The sequence below is a fragment of the Neltuma alba genome, unplaced genomic scaffold (genome assembly GCF_004799145.2).
Source record: "Neltuma alba isolate B1F8T4 unplaced genomic scaffold, ASM479914v2 tig00012607_pilon, whole genome shotgun sequence".
Lineage (NCBI taxonomy): Eukaryota > Viridiplantae > Streptophyta > Magnoliopsida > Fabales > Fabaceae > Neltuma > Neltuma alba.
The window spans coordinates 740,106-753,873 of record NW_021637052.1 but is presented as its reverse complement, the minus strand read 5'-3'; the positions used below and the strand labels follow the sequence as shown (position 1 = coordinate 753,873).

Below are 13,768 nucleotides of genomic sequence, written 5' to 3'. Positions count from 1 at the left end.
CTTTTTAAAGAAATTTTACGCAATAAATTATTTTTAATAAAATTTCTAAAACATCTTAAAATTATTTATTTTTTTGTTGAGACAAACTAGCCTTAATTAATCAAGCACGAGCATATTATTGTTTATTGCATATAGTACTAATAAATTAGTAAAACACACCTAAGCCGCAAGAATGTCGGATATATTGACCTGTAACCCTAATGAACCCTTTGCCTACTTTTCATCATTCTTCTCTATTTCTTGAATTTATTAGTATACTATTGTTATTACTCTTTTTATTTATTAAATCTGAATTATAAAAAAATTATACTGTTACAACTTAAAAACTTTATGAACTTGTATAAGTTTTGCATCTAAATATCCAAATGTAAATATTTTCTTTGACAGTGTCAGTTCCTTTTTCCCCCCATAAGTTCATATTTTATAAATGATAAAACCAATATATTTAGATATTTTAGTAGTTTAAACACGAGGTGTTCTATTGGAATTAGTATAAATGCAGAAAATGTATTCAAGGATCTCTTTGGTACTAAGAAAATGGAGGAGAAGGGAGGGGGTGGAATTTTAGTAAGTTCAATTTAAAAAATTGAAAAGATAGGATTTAAAGATTTTAATTAATTTTTATTAATCTTTTATATTACTGTTTTTTTATTAAAATTTTAAAACCTCACTTCTTCACAGTTTTAAATAGAACTTTTTAAAATTTTTCTTTCTCTCACATCAAACAATACCTAAGAGAGTTATTTCCAATGTGTTGCGATAATGCATAAATTTTACACAATCAAATAATCATGTAAAAAAAATATAATAATTTTTAAGGTTAAAGTTCGTTAAGAATCATAACGTATTTTTCTAAGTTCGGCCTCCCTCTAGTCCTTGTTGTAGATCATTATCTGGAAGAAATTTTTGGTCCAAAATATAAATTGCTAACCAACTCTTTAATTGTTACTTTTCAATTTTACTGTTGTTAATAATTAATATTTAGTGTTAAAAAGCTCATCAAACTTTATGTTCATATATATCTACATCACTTTATGTTTAAATATCTACATCATTTAAGCTGGGGAATCCCGGAAAAAATGATGAAGTAATGTATTCAGTGTCTCAAAATATTTTTTTAAATGTATCCAATACCTTAAAATATTTTGTGGTGCATCTAGTATTTCGAAGTATTTCTTAGGTGCATCCAACACCGTAGAGTACTACCTCCGGTCTTAATTATAAAAGTTAGTTGACTAATTTGAGAAGATTAAGAAAATAAGTTAAGTTAATTATCTGTAATAAATAGGTATTCTCTTTCCTAAAATATCCTTGCCAATCAAGTATGTTGGTTAAAACTATTAGAAGGATTATCTTTAAAAAAATTTTATAAATATAAAACACAAAATGGATTGGGGTCTTGTATTTAAAATCAAAATAAAAATCAAATGAGGTCTTATATTAAGGATCGGAGGTAGTATTTTTTGGCCTTAGTGTTGTATGCATCAAAAAATATTTGAAGGTGTTAGGTCACTAAAAAATAAAAACTTCACAGTGTCTGATGCATCATAAAATATTTGAGGACGTTGAATACATTCAAAAAAATATTTCAGGATGCTAGATGCTTCTTAATCCAATTATCAATTTAGGACATATTTAATGCTTTAACTTTTATTCCTTGATATATGAGAATTAGTTGAGAATGTTCTATGATAAGGACTAGAGGAAGTATTTTGTAATTCTTCCGATGTCCTGAAGTATTTGTTTTTTAAATATATTTAGTATTTAAAAATATTTTGTGATTCATTTAATATTTTAAAATGTTATTTTTATCTAATAGTTTAAATATTTTTAACTTCAAATCCTAAATTATAATGCCTGACACATATAAAAAAATAAATTACAAAATATTTTAAGATGTTAAAAAATTATTTTGGAATCCTGCAATATTTTCGGTGTGCTGGACACCATTTAAAAACAGTACTTCCCATTTTAATTCATGTTTTTTCAATATAAAAAATGAAAGATGAAAAGTTGAATGAGGAAGGAAAGCAGAAGGTGGGGTAGCGTACTCTCCCCAAAATCGTCGGCCGAAAATCAAAAGGAGCATTCTGAGTTGATTTGACAGCCGCTGCCTTTCCGTCCGCGCCTCCCTTGCCTTCCAACTTGGAGTTATGCTCATTTTCATGTTTTTATACTATTTCAATCTTCATTTTTAAATTAAAAATTTTTAATTTTAAAAGTAATTTTACAATATAAAAAATAAATATATGAAAAAAATTTTATTTTGATTTGCATAAAATTTTTTTTGTCTAACCAAACACCCATTTAATAGCAGTTTGGAACTGCAAAAAATTTTGAACATATGAAATTTCTATTTAAAAAACTAATACTTTATAAATGACAAAACAGGAGGTAAACTTATATTGTCATTTTACAATTAGGATGAAATGACAAAAATGCTTTTTATTCAAAAAATAAAAAATAAAAAAACCCTCACGGGAGAGCCGCTGATGGGATTTTGACTTGTGTAGGGGATTTTTTTCATTTCAAAGCCCTGGTGGTGGGATCCAAAATATAGCATGATGATTGAATTACTAATATTTTGCTATACAAAAAAAAAAAGTTAACTGTTACTTCGATTCTAACTATAAAATGTTATTTATAGTTTCTAAACGAGATTTTCTAGATAGAATTAGAGGTAATATTCAATTTTGATTTAAAAAAATAGCAAGCCACGTTTCCAAGTTATTGACAATTTTTGTGAGGATATTGGCTATTTTAATAGGTATTAACAGATTTAAAATTAAAATTAACAAGTTGTTTGTTTGGATTGGGTTTCATTGCATGAGACAGAAAAGCAGACAAACACGTTGAAGATTAGGTAATGGACAAAGGGACGGACGTGGCAATAAATGAGAGGCGCCTCGAGAACACGTGTCGATGAGAGAGGAGAGAGTTGCAGGATAAGTGAAACCCACTGAGCCGCAGCAACAACAAAGTCCCGAATGGTCCAACCACATGCGGCACTCACCCCGCGTGGGCCCCACCAATCCACCTCCCGCCTTTTTTTTTTTTGGGGGGGAAAAAGCTTGGCGAACCCACCCAAATGCTCGCTTCAATCATTGTTGCTTTTCCTTCGTCAATACCCTTATAATAATTCCCCCAACACAGATAAATAAATAAGAGAAAAAGAGAAAGCAAACACAGGCTAAAGTGGGGGAGGAAGAAGCGGATAGGGGCACTGTCCGTGTGGCCTTTTCACTAGAGACTCTGCTCCAAATAATCATAGGATGAAGCACAACTCAGATAAATAAAAGGTTATGTTATTATGGGATGGATATTGGACAGCTCAAGTTGCAAGACGACCCAACTTTTTCCTTTCAATTAAAGGGATAAAAAAAATAAGACTGTAAATAGGATTGAACTCGTGATCTTTCACTTATAAAGGAGTATCAGTATCATTAGGTTACAAGGCGTTTAACTAAGATGACTCAATTTTGTTTGACAACACTTGGAGTTCCTTTGGTGGTATGAGGAAAGTGGAGAACAGAGGATTCTTATTAAAATGTTTTGTCATTTACTCATCAAGTGTGGTAAATATTTGATGAAGTTTAATAAATAAAACTGGTTTAAAATAAACCAATATTCAAAGTAATTTACTTATTTAAAATTTGGATGCTCCCGAAACCATGATTTTTGGTTTTGAAAAACAAACAGTCCCAACACTTTAAATTTTTCGTAATCAGTTTTTTTCACCAAAATCATGAATTTGATATGAGTTAACCAACTTTTTTTTGTTTGGCTAGAAAATCATAGTTTTGGTATAAGTTAGGAGGAACAACTTCAATAATCATTTTTTTTAAATCATCTTTTTAAAATATATTTTTCAAAAGCTAATCTAAACATTACATGACAGCACAAATTTGTTTTCTTCGCCATATTCAAATCTAAATTCTTACGTAAGAAAAATAAATTCCTTCTCTTAGAAATCTTTTTATTTTTAGCTCGTTTTTACAAATTTTTTTCCCGAAAGAGAGGGTCTTGTCATTGACCAAAGCAGTAAAATTCGGGAACAAGTAAAAGAAGAAAAGAAAAGAGACCCCCCGCCCCCCTTCTTTCTTTTTTAAAAAAATAAAAATAAAAAAAATGGGGGAGAGGGAGAGGGTGGCCAGCGGCCAGCCAGGCCTCCAGGCTGCAGGCGGAAGAAAAGGACAAAACAGAATAGACAACACTCACATTATTGATTGCGAAGGACGGGGGGAGGCCGAGGCCTCATTCATTCATCTCGTATTGCCTCTAACTGCCTCCTGATGTTGATGTTTCAATTCAATCCTTTTTTTTTTTTTTTAATTCTCCCATCCATCCGCGAGGTCTGGAATTCGAACTTAACATGATTATGTTTGAGTGCACACAAACATTTAATTATATTATTATAAGCCTAGTCTTTGATGTAAGAGTTTAATTTATTTTATCTACCAAATTTATAATTTTTAAAAAATATTTTTATTAATTATAAGCATTCCTATTAAGAAATAATTCCAATACAGATTATTAAGAAGAATAGTTTAGCGATGCTAACATATATTTATTATGATTAACTAACTTAACATATATTTCTTGTATTTATTACGTCAGGTTTTCCAATCACATATGATCATTTGTTTTTTTATTTTCCTGTAAATTTCTAATTAAATACTATTAAATATTAATATTTTAAAAATAAGACGTATAATGATTATATATGACTAAAGAACTTGATATGATAATAGGCAAGCTCTCCTCTCTCCTTCCCCTTCTCTCTAACAATTAATTATTCAATTCATTAATGAACCAAAAGGAAGCATCAAAACAAAAGCATGAGGCCCTCATACAAATCCGAATAATGTGACGAGTGTTGATGAAGACTTTCATTAATCGGAAGTGCATTTCCTTTTTCTTTTCCCTTTTTTTTTTAAAAATTAATTAATAATAACAGGGATGAAAGAACTAGCAGTCCGCCCCTATTGACTATTGTGATTGGGAGAGCTATAAAAGTTTTGTCACGGCACGGAATCGAAGTAAGTAGGCGCTGGCAGGAATTTAACCTTAATTTTAATCATTATGTTCCACCAACCACGCCACATTGATCCATGCGTCCCTCCCCTCCTTTTCACCTTATTATTCGGTTTTTAACCATTTTATCCACTTTTCCTTCCAACAGCTTAACCAGCAAATCACAATCACACACCCCATACCTAACCCAACAAGTTATGCTACTAATCATTATCCTCAAATTTGGAAATTGAAACGGCAATTGTATGTACCACTCTTAAATAAGAAAATCATGAGTAATTTGATCACTAAATAACAGTGATTAAAGAATTATATTGGACTGTACCATATGGACAGACTCTGCTGAGTCATTGACCAAACTCGTTAATGGCTCGATTCAGACAAAAAAGAGAGACTATTTTCATGGTTGAACTAGGTTAGACCTGTGTTAAATTGTTATTGAAACTTAAAATTAGATCAGGAACCTAAATGACTTTTACAAAATTAGACAGTTTTTCAGACATCACGAAAAAGAAAAATTTAATGAAAACCTATAAATATCCAAAAAAAATTGACCCTCTAAAAAAAACCCAATACATTTTCAGTGAACATGTAGTCATGGTGTTAATTTATTGAAAACTTCAAATATTATCAAGCTGTTATTATAGTGATAATAAGACTTACCATGAGCTTATTTAATATATATAATTATTTTTAATTAAATCTTTATTTAATTATTACATTACAGGTTTCGCCAGTTAGATGGTCAGCCCAACTTTAAAAACGTTGTTAAAACATCCTACAACAAATAAACAATTTGAACTTACTAATGTTTCTTGCACTAGAACATGTCATTGTATATTAGTTACTCCTCCAGTTCTTAATATAAGACCCATTTAACTAATTTGATTAGATTAAGAAATTAGGTAAGTTAGTTAATTATAAGAAATATGACACATTTTTCTTAAAATACTATAATCATCTTTCTTAATACTCCTTCGGTCCTAATTATATGACCCAATTGACTTATTTGAGGAGATTAACGAAGTAAGTTAAGTTGGTTATTTATAATAAATAAGTGTTGTCATTCCTAAAATATCCTTGCTAATTAAGTATATTGGCTAAAACTATTATTATTAGAAGGATTATCTTGGAAAAAATGCATAAATATAAGAGACAAAATGGATTGGGTCTTATAATTATGACCAAATAAAAAGTCAAATTGGGTCTTATAATAAGGATCAGAGGAGTATCTCTTCTCCATCTTTTACTTGATTATGATTGAGGAAATATCTATAGGGATAATTTAGAGAAAATTGATAAATATTAAAAATAAGTTTTATATTTAGAATCAAAACCAATTCAACAATTGAGTCTTATATTAAGTATAGGAGGAGTATCTATTTTGAGACTTTGTCATTGTTAAATACTTCACGCGAGTTAATGTATGGTCATTTTTCCAATTGATTGAACCTATTCTTATTTTGTTGTTACTCAGTGGATTGAAGTAATGAAGGGGAAGTCGACACATAGAGATAGAGAGAAGCAGGGTAGGGTTTTAGGGAGGGGTCAGATGATGAAGAAATTGGTCCAATCTGCAACGTTTTTGTCTGCTTCCTCTGAGTCATTGATGTATTATTTTGTTGCCACTCTGCACGCATTTTGGATCGTTGTTTTGGATCAGATCAATGACAGCTCCGTAAGTTAAATATCTTTTATTTATTTTTATAATTAAAATCAGAGGTAGTATTTATATTCTATAGTAGTATAATACAATTAAATGTACATAAATATATTAATATTTTTTTATTCATTTGAATGGCACGAGTGGCGTTACTTTTGGGATAACTCGGTCATTTTAATTCTTACAGATAGTGCAAAAAAAAAAGTGATCTATGTAACTTAAAAACCACCATGGAATGATGGAAGGATTTTGGTCAGAGCGGCAAGCCCGGTTTTCTCTTCCATTTTATTAGTTTTTAAAATAGTTTTCTTAATTATGAGGATTAACACCCATTTCTTATATATTTTGTAAATATGTGGAAAATTTTGTTTTAAGAAAAAGACTCTATAATATGCAATCAAGTTTTAAGAGTATATCTGTACTATAGCTTTGAAACAATGTTTGGATGAAGAAAAAAGCCAAAGGAAACTCGGGGAAATGAATATTAGAAGGAAAAAAAATTAAAAAATAGCAAAAAAATTTTTATTATTTTTGAAAGTTTTTCCTTCTAATATTCCTTTCCCACTAATTTTCCCCCATCCAAACATAAGGTAAGGGTTGATCATTTCTGCCAAAAATTCCGTCATTTTATCCTTTTTGCCCAATTTTTCTGATTAAGATTAGCTTTAAGTTTAGAAAACTTAAATCAAACAACATGAGTGAATATTAGATCAAAGTTAAACTAAGACTTATGACAACATATATTTGAGAATTATTCCATTTTATGGGAAGACTAATTATGGATTTGAATTATGGGTCTTTCATTTATAGTGATGATTGCAACTAATAAAGATTAACTAAGATTTCCAATGAATTGCAATTATTCATCAATCACAATTACCTAAATCCTCTATAGCAAACTTAGAGGTTGATCATAATCAAGTTCATCCTCCAAGTTATAAATCTACGTTTCATATCTTACCTTTCATCATATACATATTTTAGCAAAAATATAAATGAAAGTTCTATTATTTTTAGTCAAACCCAAGTTAGGCTGTATACCTACCTTTAACCTAAAGATCTAGCAACTCATATATTGAATAAATGATAAATATTGTTTCAAAAATATATAGTTCTAGACTTCTCCTAGCTAAAATTCCAAAACATCAAATCATAAGTAAATACTAGTAACAATTAAAGATAGGATCAATTGGCGGGAAAGACCGTTCTTCATTTTTTTTTAAATAAAAAAAAACCGATTCAGCTTTTTAATTTTATCCCTACTAGCCGTGAGGAAAGCTCCAAAAATAGCTCCAATAATGCTACATTCTAGAATTTGAAGTTGAATTCCTTTTCCCTTCCTTTTCCCAATTTACATGAAACTTCCACTAAAATTAATGGTTATGATTTAACATCTAAGGAAAACATTAGGGAATAAAAACTTCATGGATTGGGTGACTTGCAACTTACTTCAATCACCTCATGTGGGACTATCACATGCTCCAATAGGGCACAGGGGAGACTAATATGAATTTGAGTTATGGCTCTGTTGTTTATAATTAAGATTATCACTCATACATTCTAATGATTGATCAATTTATTAGCTCAAGCTTTTTTTTCTTTTTTAAATTTTTTGGCTACAAGCTTGAGTCTTATGAATGGAACCACTGAGAAAGCTTATCGTCATATGGGACTCAGTCCAACCTGAATGCTAGCCACATGGATACAAGCTAAATGTCTAGGATTGTATAGGCACACTTATTGAATACGGCATAATATGTATATGTATATATGATACTCTTCCGGTTCTTAATATAAGACCCAATTGTTGAGTTGGTTTTAGTCCTAAATATATGTCCTATTTCTCATATTTATCAATTTTTTCTAAATTATCCCTATAAATACTCCCTCAACCATAATCAAGTAGAAGAGGGAGATTGGGTATTAAGAAATATGATTATGATGTTTTAAGAAAAACATATCACATTTCTTATAATTAACCAACTTACCTAACTTTCTTAGTTAAATGGGTTTTATATTAAGGACCAGAAGGGTATTATTCTTTGTTTTAACATAAGAGCTGGCTGATGAATTATATGTAGTGCTTGATGTAAGACTTTAATTCATTATTTTATCTCACAAATTTATAATTTTTTAAAAATATCTTCATTGATTATATATTCAAGGGTTTTCATGAAAAGGTAGTTTCAACACGTCTAAAAAGAGTAATTTAGTAAAACTAACACACATTTATTATAAATAACTAATTTAATTAATTTTCTTAATACTCACAAATTAGTTATTTAGCTCTAATGTTAAGGAGATGAGGTAATACATAAGATAAAATTTCAATGTGTAATTATTTATAAGGTCTGAAGTATTAATAAGTGTCCTGTTGTATCATGATCTCCATGGCCGTCTACAAGTATTGTTTTGTTTTGTATGTGAAGTAGTAGTAGTCTATTCATACCTTATCACTTTGTTTTCTTTAATATGATTAAAAAAAATGAGAATTATAATGAGGTTTCCTGTAGGAAAAAAAATTATAAAACAAGTCTTAGGAGTTGTTATTCTCCACTTTAGAACTTATCATTACAGGCTGCTTAGATTGTTATTGGACTTTTTAGTAGTTATTTCTCTTATATGGGCTTAATTGTAATTTTATTTAAGAAAAAGTCAGATAGTGCACGTGACCACATTGATACACCCACACCTCTTTTGTCTTTTATGAGTTTTATCCACCCACTGCAATAAATGCTCGAGCATTTTTTTTCTTGGTGAAATGCTCAAGCAAATTTTAATTTTCAAGTAACCAACGCTGTCAATTTTTTTGGTTAAAAACATATACAATCAGTTAATGGTCTTTTTCCCCCTTAGGTAAAAAAAAAAAAAGACATTTGATGTGGCTGTGTTTCTATATGTAAGTCAGTTATATGCTATTCTCACATACCAATTTGTTATTACCTCCATATAATAAAAATCCGTTGGGGTTAGATCCAAGTTGTTTTATTTAACAATATTAGAGTAGCTCTCCCTTCAATCTCTTATATTTGATTTGGCAATATTAGATATTTTTAGAAACAGTACATATTATGACATACTCGTCAAGAGTAATATGCTTTCAATTAATTTTCTTCATCCTTATAACCTAGTTGTTTATTTCTTATATATAGAACCGAAGTATCGTGTTAAAAGAAGAAAAGAACCAATAAACCCAATTTAATTTGAAGCGGTGCTAACTTAATTAATGATCTCAAACTTCAAATCCTCAACCATGTAGTTGCATTAAATACCTATTGAAAGAACCTACTATCTTTGTGGTTCTACACAACTCCGTGTTAATAATGGATGGAAATTCTAATTAGGGGGGGGGGATCAAGTTTATTTGATCAAAATTCTTAATATTTAATTTCAACTCATTTGTGTTTCAAGTTTACAAAAATCAATACTTTGGATAGAATAAAAATGATTTGTATCAAATAAAATACTTATTTAATATATATATGAAGCGTTTTGGATATGAGAAATATCTTTTGCATTTCATGCTAGTGGGTATTAAAATTAAAAAGGACAAATCTAGAAGGAAGACATGAGGCATCTCACTCATTGAGGCAAAATTGAATGTTGGCATACCAAACTGTCCCCACCCCCATATCATTCAACACAAATGATAATATACAATATAGTAACGTGTCCCCCCCTTTTTAGCTGTGAATCATTCTTTTTTGGACTCAAGAGACACCTGGCTCTCTCTTCCCCCCCCCCCCCAAGCGAATTGGCCAAGGCCCAAGACATGGCTGATAAAATTAAACTGGCCTTGATGTATATTCCAATTTCTGTTGGCAAAAAATAGGCCCAATTTCATTCAGGCCCACAAGTCCTGGACAGAAACCCTACAAGGCCCAAATATCCCTTTTGGTACGAAACATTAAAAATAAGGAATAGGAACTGAGATTAAAATTGAGAAAAATCATTAAAAGAATATCTAGTATAAGTAATTGTTTATTACATGGGATTAGACATACCCATGAAGAAGGAATTAGGAAATACCACTTTCTCCTATGGTATTCTCCAATCCCATATATATGGGTTTGTCTAATCTCATGTAACAAATAATCTCTCATATTAAATATTTTTTAATATATTTTTTTAATCCTAATCCCAATTCTTATCTTTTATTTTTAATGCTTTATATCAAATACAAACAAAGTTTAATCGTGATTTTAAAATTGATTTTAGGTTCCGTTTGGCATCGTGTTTTAAGTGCTTTTACGCTGCTTTCTGAGCCCACAAGCATGTTTGCTAATTTTTCACATGTTTGAAACCTTGGACCAGTTTTTAACTAATCTTATTTATACGCCAACGGCTGATATTGTAAAAGCCAATATTTTAAACTTGCTTGCGGTAAGCAGCTTCTTGAAATAAAAAGACATTTTGTGTGGTTATACTTCTCAATTTTTGGTTATTTACTTTTAATGTCCTCTTAAAAGAAAATAAATTTTTATAATATTATTAATTTTTAATATAATTTTATATTTTACATTTACATAAGTTGTGCAAAGTGTATCGTTATCTAATTAATTATGTAATATTATTTAATTCAAAAATTTTCATATTATTATGATTTTTAATTTAAATATATTTTATTCTTTAAATATAATTTCCTCCTAATAATTAAAATTATTATATTATGTGAATTTATATTTTTATTATTTAATAAAAATCATACCTTTTAAAATTATTTTACACCTAAACTTGTTTTTCAATAATAATGTAAATAACTTCTTATTTTTATGAACATGTTTTCTCAGTCCAAACATAAATTTGGTGATTTTTAACTATTTATTTGCTGCCCGGTCGCAGTGCACGTGCCGCGCCTGCCGCCTTACATCTCTGACTCAGCACGCCGTTTGCGTTAAACAGGTGGAAACGTAGACGCATGACAAAGAATCCTTCCAGTAACTTGTAGATGAAAAATAGGCAGACAGCAATTTATTTATTTATTTTTTAAATAATTAATTTTCTCAATTACAAATACTACTTCCGGTCCTTAATATAAGATCTTATTTGACTTTTATTTTCATTTTAAATATAAGACCCCGATTTACTTTGTTTCTCATATTTATATATATATTTTTTCAAAGTAGCTCTTCTAACAATGATAGTTCTAGTTAATACACTTAATTAGTAAGGATATTTTAGAAAAAACAACACTTATTTAGAACAAATAACTAACTCAACTTACTTCTTTAATCTTCTCAAATTAGTCAACTGACTCTTATAATTAAGATTGGAGGTAGTATTAATCTATTAACTAATTTTCTCAATATAAAATAGAATAGTTTTATTAAAAAAATAAAATGATAACTTTTTACACTTTTTACATCTATATATAATTGACAATGGATTTGTTTTTTTTTTCTTTCTAAACTTTATTTACATCCTGGTACATTGATTTTCTTACTTTTTTTTAAAAAAATCCGTAGTTTTGGATTATATAGAAAATCCTTCGTTGTTTGACCTTTTGTAGAGAACCGACGCCACGTTTGTAGGTCATCGAATAATTAGATGACACGTGTGTATGAGTGCGTAGCTTGACCCAATCGCGAAGGAGGCGTGACGCTATGCTCGGAGACCCGATCATTATTTTTTTTTTTTAAAAAAATATTAGCATTATTTTATTTTTGGTTGATATTTATTTTTTAACCGCAAGATGGTGTCAGGCTTCAACCTATTTTAAGAACGGGGGCATAACAGAAAGCGTTCGTTGTTTCCTGTGTGTTTACGCGTCCGAGCTGCCTGAAGAGGGTGGAAGAGGGAAGGTGCTGCCGGAACCATCTAGCTTATCTCAATCTCCGGCGATCTCGTTGTTCCAGCCTTTTCCGGTCTCCGATCTACCGCCACCATGGTTCGTTTTGACTTTCTTCTCTCTGCTTTCCTCACCTCTGTTATTTTCGATCCTTGACCTGTTTCCTTAATTGGTTATTTTGGAGCTTAGGGTTTGTCGTCCATTATTTTCTCATTACTTGATCGCAATCTAACAATTATTGTTATTGTTGTCTTTTTTTAATTAATGTTCGGGAATCTGGTTGTCGGTGATGCTTATTGGTCATTAATGCAATCCTTTTCTTTTCTAGCTTCAATTGATCCTATGGATCTGATATTTCTGCCATTGTTTGTATTAAACACGTTTCCAATTGTGGATTTGAATGTATGGTCGCAGTATGTTGGGAGATCTTTACGAAATTAGCTATGGATCATTTCAATTTTGATTGTTCTTTTGATTTTAAATGAAATTGTGCGATCTGCTACTTGTGTAGACGACATCAAGGCGCCTTGCAGATAGGAAGGTGGTGAAGTTTGAGAAAATATCACAAAAAGAGGGGCTGTGCCGGAAACAACTACCAAGAAGGGGAAAGACTATCCTGTTGGGCCAATGCTTCTTGGATTCTTCGTATTTGTGGTCATTGGATCTTGTAAGGCTCTGATTTTTGCTTTTAAATTCATATTTGGATCGTAATTGTCAATATATATCTCATGGTTAAAGACTGATTTTACTTATTTGATTTTGTTTATAACGTCTTCTGTTTCTTGAGAATTTAAATATGGCTTGTGTTTTTTACATTTGAGTTCAAGGGATCAAGTTTTCACAATGTTGTCGGGATTTTTGCAACCGAAGGATTTGTTTGCATGTATTTCTGCTTTTGGATTATAGGAAAAAAATGATTTAGATTGTTTTAGATAGTTACCTTGATTCATTTTAGATAGTTCCCTTGATTTATTTTAGATCGTTCCCTTGATTTATTATATTCCTTAAATCTTTGAAAATGCCCTTGCATATTTCACTGATCATACTTAATTCGTCTGTGAACAGCTCTCTTTCAGATAATCAGGACAGCAACGAGTGGAGGCATGGCATAAATGGAGCTTCTCTTTAGATTGTGTCATCTTCTCTTTACTAGCATGTAGAAAGTGGCAATACTTTTACAGTTTCCTTCTTGTTCTGTATTACTAAATGAGTGGTTGACTGATGGTTTAACTTTTGAGGAATTTAAAGGATTTATATTTATGATAATAAAATATACCCCCCTA

The 13,768-nt window shown here is 30.2% G+C and overlaps 1 pseudogene; it reads left to right on the top strand.

Moving 5' to 3' along the window:
• The first annotated feature begins 12,404 nt into the window (after positions 1-12,404).
• LOC114729157 (stress-associated endoplasmic reticulum protein 2-like) lies at positions 12,405-13,768 on the top strand (annotated as a pseudogene).